Source organism: Melitaea cinxia, chromosome 10, assembly GCF_905220565.1.
Source record: "Melitaea cinxia chromosome 10, ilMelCinx1.1, whole genome shotgun sequence".
In the NCBI taxonomy this organism is placed as follows: Eukaryota; Metazoa; Arthropoda; class Insecta; order Lepidoptera; family Nymphalidae; genus Melitaea; species Melitaea cinxia.
Genome location: NC_059403.1, coordinates 5,423,706 through 5,432,616, shown reverse-complemented (window position 1 = coordinate 5,432,616; position 8,911 = coordinate 5,423,706).

The following is an 8,911-nucleotide window of genomic DNA, read 5'->3' as shown; positions in this document are numbered from 1 at the left end:
TTTGTAATTTATCATTACTTAAGTCATTTCTTCTGACAGCTGGTGAAAGAGGAGAGTAATATTTTTTTGTACTTTTTTATTTATTTATTTATTTTTTTTATTCTTTTTTATTTTGCAATTTATTATTATTGCTACCTAGAAATTATTGTCTGTATTAAATTATTGTCTATATTATATTATTATTATTATTATTTTTTTATATATTTGATATTGTTATTTATTTTTAATACTTATTCATATATTTATTTCTGTATTCAAGTATTATTTATTTATTGCTTTCAAACATCTAGTATACGCTTGTTTATTCATTTACCTATGGCAAATTATGACAGCTTCCTTGGTGATAATTTTTTGTCATGTTCTTCTAGTGACTCTGACAGTGATGAAAGTTTTCACAGTGCATCCTACTCTTCCCTAAACGAAATTCTTAAGTCTCATTTCTCTGATGCCCAGAAAAATTTCAACGTGCTCCATATCAATGCCCAAAGTATTCCGGCTCACTATCCTGAGATGCTAGCTTCATTTGACGCCCTTAATGTACAGGCAATTCTTATCTCCGAATCCTGGCTCAAACCTTACCTCCCTTCTACATCCTATTCTTTACCTGGCTTTCATTTGATACGTAACGATCGCAGTGATAGGACTGGGGGTGGTGTAGCAATTTACTTGCGCTCAAACATTCCCTTTTCTATAGTTAACCTCTCAGCTCAGCCTCCACCTGCAAACTCTACTGAACATCTACTTATCGAAGTTATGGTATCTAATACTAAAATCCTTCTGGGTGTGTTTTACAGTCCTAACTCTAACGTAAACTTCTTTTCTACTTTTGAAACCTTACTCGAAACTTTTATTCCTGTATATGATCACAATATTATCATGGGCGACTTTAATACGTGCTTACTTAAGGATGATCATCGCAGTCGTCTTTTGAAATCGATAGCTAATTCTTGTAACCTTAAAATTCTTCCCCTTAACGCGACGCACACTTTTCCAAACTGTTCTTCATCTCTTTTAGATCTCATTCTAGTGTCTTGCCCTGATTTCGTTCATAATCATGGTCAATGTTCTACTGCTGACTTTTCCTATCATGATCTTATCTTTCTATCGTATAAATTAAGACCTCCTAAATTAAAACGTAAAATTATAATGCAGCGCAATTTTGGTGGAATTGATACAGAACGGTTTTTAGAAGATGCACAAAAAAATAGATTGGTCCATTGTATTGGAGGCTGAATCGATTGATCTTAAAGTGTCAATGTTCAATTCTCTTCTTACTCATCTCTACGATATACATGCACCAAGTAGACCAGTTAAAATCCGGCATTGTCCAGCCCCATGGTTAACTGACGACATTAAAAAGTTAATTGCCAAGAAAAATCGTGCTAAGTTAAAACTGAAAAGTGACAATTCTGAGTTGAACTGCGAAAGATACAAGAAGTTGCGTAACCGCTGCAATAAGTTATGTAGAGATGCACAGCGACGCTACATCCACAAGTCCGTTGACAATGAAGATTCTGCCAAAGTGTGGAAATTTCTTAAAGCCATAGGAGTTGGTAAATCATCAAATCTTCAAAATCTTCCAACCTCTATAAATCTTGATTCGCTAAATAAACATTTTTCATGTAGTAACATGCTGGATAGCGTTAGCAAAACGATGACAACAAATTTTATTTCCTCTTTACCAACTCCTGAATATCCAACATTTAGTTTCTGTCCTTTTGCCCAGAGTGATGTTAGGAAGAATATATTGTCCATTGCATCGAATGCGGAGGGTTGCGATAGTGTTAGTCGTAAGATGATTATTCCCATCTTAGACATAATCTGCCCCATCATTACTAATATCCTAAATTCGTCTATCACATCTGGCACATTTCCACAGGACTGGAAATTGGCTAAAATTATTCCTATTCCCAAAAAAATTAAGCCAACAAATTTTTCCGATTTTCGTCCTATTTCGATTTTACCTTTCCTTTCAAAAGTTTTAGAACGTCTTGTTTATCAACAAATCAGTCTGTTTTTAAACAAAAATTGTATCCTTAGTCCTCTCCAGTCAGGTTTCCGCCCCGGTCATAGTACGACTACCGCTCTCGTAAAAATTACCGATGACATTCGCTGTGCAATGGACAATAAGCAGCTTACCGTACTGGTCCTTCTTGACTTCAGCAACGCGTTTAGCAGTGTTGATTTTGATCTACTGGTAAGTGTGCTAAGTTCTCTTAACATATCTCCTTTGGCAGCGGACTGGTTTCGTAGTTACCTGCAAGGACGTCGGCAGCGCATACAATTTGACGAAATTTTTTCTGACTGGTGTGACGTCAAAGCCGGTGTTCCGCAGGGTGGTGTGCTGTCTCCTCTCCTGTTTTCTATTTTCATAAACTCTATTACTTTCAATTTAAATTCTCTCTACCACTTATATGCAGACGACCTCCAACTTTACCTATCTTCAAATCTTGAGAATCTTCCTAATACTATAGCTGCGATTAATTCGGATCTGACTACTGTCTCCGAATGGTGTAAGCAATATGGTCTTACGGTTAACCCATCAAAAAGTCAAGTAATCCTGATCGGTAGTCAGAAAATTACTGCAAAAATTGACTATACAAATTTGCCTCTTATTTCTTTTGATGGTGTTAAACTACCTTTTCTGGACAAAGTGAAGAACCTTGGTATCTACTTCGATCAAGCATTATCCTGGACTCACCAAATTAGTGAAGTGAGTAGAAAAATGTTTGCCACCGCGGGGTCATTGAGACGTTTACGTAACTTTCTCCCCGTTCCAACCAAAATTGCGCTTGCGAATTCACTTATGCTTTCGATTTTGGACTACGCTGACGTATGCTATCTTAACCTCACTGAATATCAGTTAAATAAACTTGAGCGCCTTCAAAATGTTGCGATTCGGTTCATATTTGGCTTGCGTAAATATGACCACATTTCGGAATTTCGTAAAAAACTGAACTGGTTACCCATTCGTCTTCGCCGAAATTCTCATATATTGTCTCTTCTGTACTGTGTACTATTTCATCCGTCAACACCTGTTTACCTAAAGGATAAGTTCGAATTCCTTGGTTCACATAGTGAAATTTTAAGGTCATCAGAAAACCTTAAGCTGCGTGTACCCCGTCACAGAACAAACTTTTATAAAAAACTCCTTTGCTGTGCAAGCTGTTTTGCTATGGAACGACTTACCTGTGGCCATAAGACGAGCTCAAAGTTTGTTTCTGTTTAAGAAGCATTTGAAAGCATATTACCTCAGTCTATAATTATTTTAAACTCACTACATTCAATTGATAAAAGATCATTAAATTTGCCATGAATCTATATATTATACGATTACTGTATTTATATATTAGTGTGTATGTAAATGTTTTTATTTATTTTTTTTTTTATTGCGTACGTATGTGTATAATGTATATGCATATATAATTGTTATATATTCTATTTTTATTTTTTATTTTTTCTTTGACTTATTTAAATCTGTTTACCACCTGCCCATCTGAAAAGCAATATCCCTTTCATTATCAGGTTGTCTGGAAGAGATTGCTTTTTAGCAATAAGATCGCCTGGTTGTACATATTGTTACTATAATTGCTTGTAATTTTAATTTTGTTCTTTATTTAAATGTGCAATAAAGTATATTATTATTATTATTATTATTGTTATTAAAATTATTTTCTTTCGAACAAATTAGTAGATGATCTTAATCGTATTACGATAACACTTAAGATTAAATCTTAAGCATGTACAATCTGAATTAAATGAACCAAAAGAGTATATCTTTTTTGTTTCAATCAGAAAAAAAATTGCGTGATATTTGCCAAGGCCCTCTCACCAACGTAAGATTAGATGAGATTTGACTCGACCCCCTCCCCCCCCTTAAACATCTCACGTATTTTATGAACGCCCCCTTACTATAGATAATAAATAAGCTGTGATATAATATTACTTGCAAATGCAATGTTTTTGTAACGCATAAGATGATACTCCTGATGTGTGCTATGACCTCATTTTAAATGAATAATTTTATAATATTAATAATCTGTATGCATTTTATTACACAAATCTTACCACGGCTGTTATTGAGTTTTTAAATAATTTAAGCCGAGTAAGAACTCTTATGAAATTTACTTTTATTAATAGAATACAAGATTACACGATATGAAAATAAGCAATAGAGAATAGACAATAAACCGGAAACACATTGAGCGGAAAGGAATACCTTCTTAAATTTACAGGCACTGACGTAATACAATTTAACTCTTAACAGCTATATATTAATTCTATTTTAAAATGAAAAGTAAAACTAATTTTTTATCTTCCAAAAAAATTAGCTTTGACAAAATCAAAGTTAAATGTACTGTAACATAATCTTAAGTCTAAAATAATCACAGCTTAATAATATACTGCTCTAAAGCTCTATTATTATGTTCCTCTGGTGAGTTCTTTAACCAGAGCTCCAGAAGAGCGTTGAGGGTAAGGTCGACAATGCCCTTGCAATGCTTTTAATATTAAATACATCTGTAATTCTATAGATTGCGTTATCCTCACAATATATAACATAAAGTGGAATAAAAATAATGTATCGTCGGTACCTAAAACAAAGGCATCAGCTCGCCTACATTGCAATATCATAGAAAAAACCATAATATTGATTGATAACAAATTTTTCGAACACCTGCTTCACACCTGGTAGGCCAGATAATATTAACAGAAAAAAAGATAATATTAACAGGAAAAAGATAATACATTACTGTAACTACATTATTCTTATTTCTTATCTATCTATTTCTTCATTATTATTATTTCTTTTATTCAATATATTTTCTTATGATTACATTTTTAAATATATTTATAAAAAAGACAAATAAAAATATTTAAAAATATAAAAATAGTAGTCCTCCGATGGCAGGTTGGGGCCCAGGCCACCGGTAGTTAAGGTTCCAGCCTGAGGAACCTCCTCACAATGCGGGCCGTTTCAAGCAACACTGCCTTTTGAATCCGACCCTTGATCCAACAGTCAAGTGAGAGTTTCTTAAGGTGTTGGTCGAAACTCTTCGCTAATAGACCATTAACCGATACAACATTATTATTATTATTATTATTATTTTGCCTTAGACTTGGTACTTTCGATTCTTATTATCGTATTAACTAGATACTGTCTTTTATACTGTGACGATTTGATGCCAGTGCCGTTTTTATAATATTTCAGCTGACCATTTTTTTGGTACAAATTGATTATAGCAAATTATTATCGATTCTTGTATAAATCGGTTATTTATTATGTCCCCGGTACGTATGCTCAACTTGCGCCGCCCTTCGTACTCGACTTGCGACGCGGAATACCGCAACGGGCCATGGTCCTTTTGGCCCTAAGACAAATACGGTTAATAATATGGTTATGTTTGACGCAGTGGACACTACAACTTACTCGCACATTTCAAACGTTCGTTGGGTTGTACAGATGTTTTTAGGGCTCGGGACATTTGAAACCGTGTTGTATGCACATACGGACCTTCGACAAAGGATTTTTGTCTTACTAATGGTTATTGAGCGTAAATAATTATTTTATTACATTATTCTTATTATAATAATTTCAAATAATAACTTAATATTTTCAAGCACATTTACTACTTTATTCATAACCTATAAACTTCACGATAATTCCAGGCAACTAGAACTTTGTCTTTTTAACCGACTTCCAAAAAAGGAGGAGGTTCTCAATTCGACTGTATTTTTTTTTTTTTTATGTATCATCATTACAGCCTATACAGTCCACTGCTGGACATAGGACTCCACAAGCTTACGCCAAAAATAACGTGAACTCATGTGTTTTGCCCATAGTCACCACGCTGGGCAGGCGGGTTGGTGACCGCAGTACTGGCTTTGTCGCACCAAAGACGCTGCTGCCCGTCTTCGGCCTGTGTATTTCAAAGCCAGCAGTTGGATGGTTATCCCGCCACCGGTCGGCTTTTTAAGTTCCAAAGTGGTAACGAAACTGTGTTATCCCTTAGTCGCCTCTTACGACACCCACGGGAAGAGAGGGGGTGGCTATATTCTTTAGTACCGTAGCCACACAGTACACAGTTTTTATGTATGTTACATCAGAACTTTTGACTGGGTGGAGCGATTTCGACAAATTTTCTTTTAATCGAAAGGTGGTGTGTGCCAATTGGTCCCATTTAAATTTATTTGAGATCTAACAACTACTTTTCGAGCTATATCTAATAATGCGTTTTTACTTGACGCTTTTTTCGTCGACCTACGTTGTATTATACCACATAACTTTCTACTGGACGTACCGATTTTGATAATTCTTTTTTTGTTGGAAAGGGAATATCCCTAGTTTGGTACCATGATAAGGAAACCAGGATCTGATGATGGAATCCCAGAGAAATCGAGGGAAACTCTCGAAAATCCGCAATAACTTTTTACTGGGTGTACCGATTTTGATAATTTTTTTTTTTGTTGGAAAGGGGATATCACTAGTTTGGTACCATGATAAGGAAACCAGGATCTGATGATGGGATCCCAGAGAAATCGAGGGAACTTCTTGAAAATCCGCAATAACTTTTTAGTGGGTGTACCGATTTTAATAATTTTTAATTTAATCGAAAGCTGATGTTTGTCATGTGGTCACATATAAATTTCATTGAGATCTGATAACTACTTTTTGAGTAATCTTTGATAACGCGCAGTTACTTGACTATTTTTACGTCGATCTACGTTGTACTACTCGTCGATGTAATTGAAGTCGGTTTTTTTTTTTCGTTTGCGAGCAAACACAATTATCCTTCATACCTTTATAAAGAAAATATTTCATGGACTAAACAGAATTCACAAAAGATTCTAAGGCGCTAATATCTTAATATGTATCTTTTATTATTACGTTAAGAGTAAATATTTCGTCACTACAATTAATAATAATACTGCCGACCTTAAAGGCCGCTAAATGAGTTTTGAGCTAAAGCCGAAAAAGGCGGCAAAATTTTTAAACCGATGCTACTTACTCAGTTTCTATGAACATTTAATCATGTACCAAAAGAAAAGTATACCAAAAGAAAGGTTTTCTTTTCAACCTTTACATGGTTTATTTTGTTAAATATTAATATTCCAAGAAAGTATACCAAAAGAAAGGTTTTCTTTTCAACCTTTACATGGTTGATTTTGTTAAATATTAATATTCATGTAAATAAATACATATTTTCCTTTATAAACTTAAATTTTAAAGATCGCTTCAAGTATACGGAAATAAATGATGGCTAAAGGTTCATAACGTACTTTATAGTTATTGATTTATTGATAACGTCCAAAAGTATTTTGAGATAGGAAGTTATCAACATTTACATAACTATAAAGCAGTTTTTTTTTTTGTTGTTTTAAAACCTAGAACTGAATGATATTATATTGATCTTAACCATAACAATAAAACGGCTAATTACACATAGACGCTTTTAGCCAAGTAGATATCGCTTAACTTCTCTTTCATTATTTTCTAACAACTTTTAATACTGCTGTGCATATCTTAAAAGCGGTTAATTAATAATCCCTCTTTATATAACTGCTTTATAAGCTAGCATTATCCGCATTAGCATTTTTCGAATCCTGCAAACTTATACGTAAACTTATGAAATCAAACAAAGTTTTTGCAAGGACAAGTACTTTATTGCCCCAAAATTACATTACATTAAAGAAATGGTAACTTCTACCAAACAAATTAAATATGAAATAATTCTTTTTAAAAATTAACAATCGAAAACCACATGGCAAATCACAAAATATTCCTGAAACTTCAGGTAGTAGATAGAAACTCTCACTTCAAAATAATATAATCATTCATCATTATCGATGTTTACATACTTTGTAATAACAATAATAAAATTTGAATAAAAGTAACAGAATCATACATACTGCGGGTTCTACAACTAAGTCAAATTCGAAAGAAAAAACACGCACTAAAGTTTCTATTTTTTTTTTAAATTTTAATTTCACTTAAAATTATAAATTGTAAAATAGTCCACGTCAAACGTCATTATAAAAAATATTACAGTTAAAAAATAAAAAGCAAAAAAGTGCCAGCAAATATCCTATCAACATTAAGAACTTTATTTTGACACATGAATAACAATCTTATATTAATCATTCTTCATTAGTCACAGCCTTAATCAATTTTTATGCGCTGGTATTAACCCAGACAATTTATTAACAATAGTTCCTTTTTTTTGTTTTTTTCTACACCTTCAGGTTCTGTGCGGAAAGCAATATTCATAATTGGGACACTTGGGTTCCGTAAGTATTTATCACTCATAAATCGTAACGTGACAATATATTCATCGTCAGGTTCCCAAAATAGACTGTTCACAGCCTCACGACTTGTATCGTCAAAAACATTTGAACATTTCAATCGACATTTATCATTACATCCAGACTTCACGCTGGCCTCTTCTCTTTTACTGTTCACTATTAGTTGCTTTCTTTCCGCTGAACTGGTGCTATATCTTTTCATTTTCTTTATTAGACCGGGATTGCTTGATAGAAAAGAAATATTTCAACTATTGGTTCTCTTGCGGCTCATGGTTTGTATGTTTATATCCTGAAGTAACCGCGATGTATTTCGGCGTTTAATAAGTGGAAGTAGAACGTTTACTTTTATGGCACATCTATCATTTTAATTGCTCAAAAAGGTTCACCACCGAGTGAACCATCCCAACTCTTTGTCCTCTTGTGGGGACAACATTCGGCTCTGTAAGTTTATATCTTAAAGTGACCTAAGAGTATCCAACGTATTTCTACGTTCGTTTTGGACTTTTTGTTTTACGGTGCATTGATTGTTCACAAGAGGTTGAATAGTAAGAGAACCGTCATAACTATTACTCTTCTTGTGGATCAACATTCGGCTGTGATATATTAACAT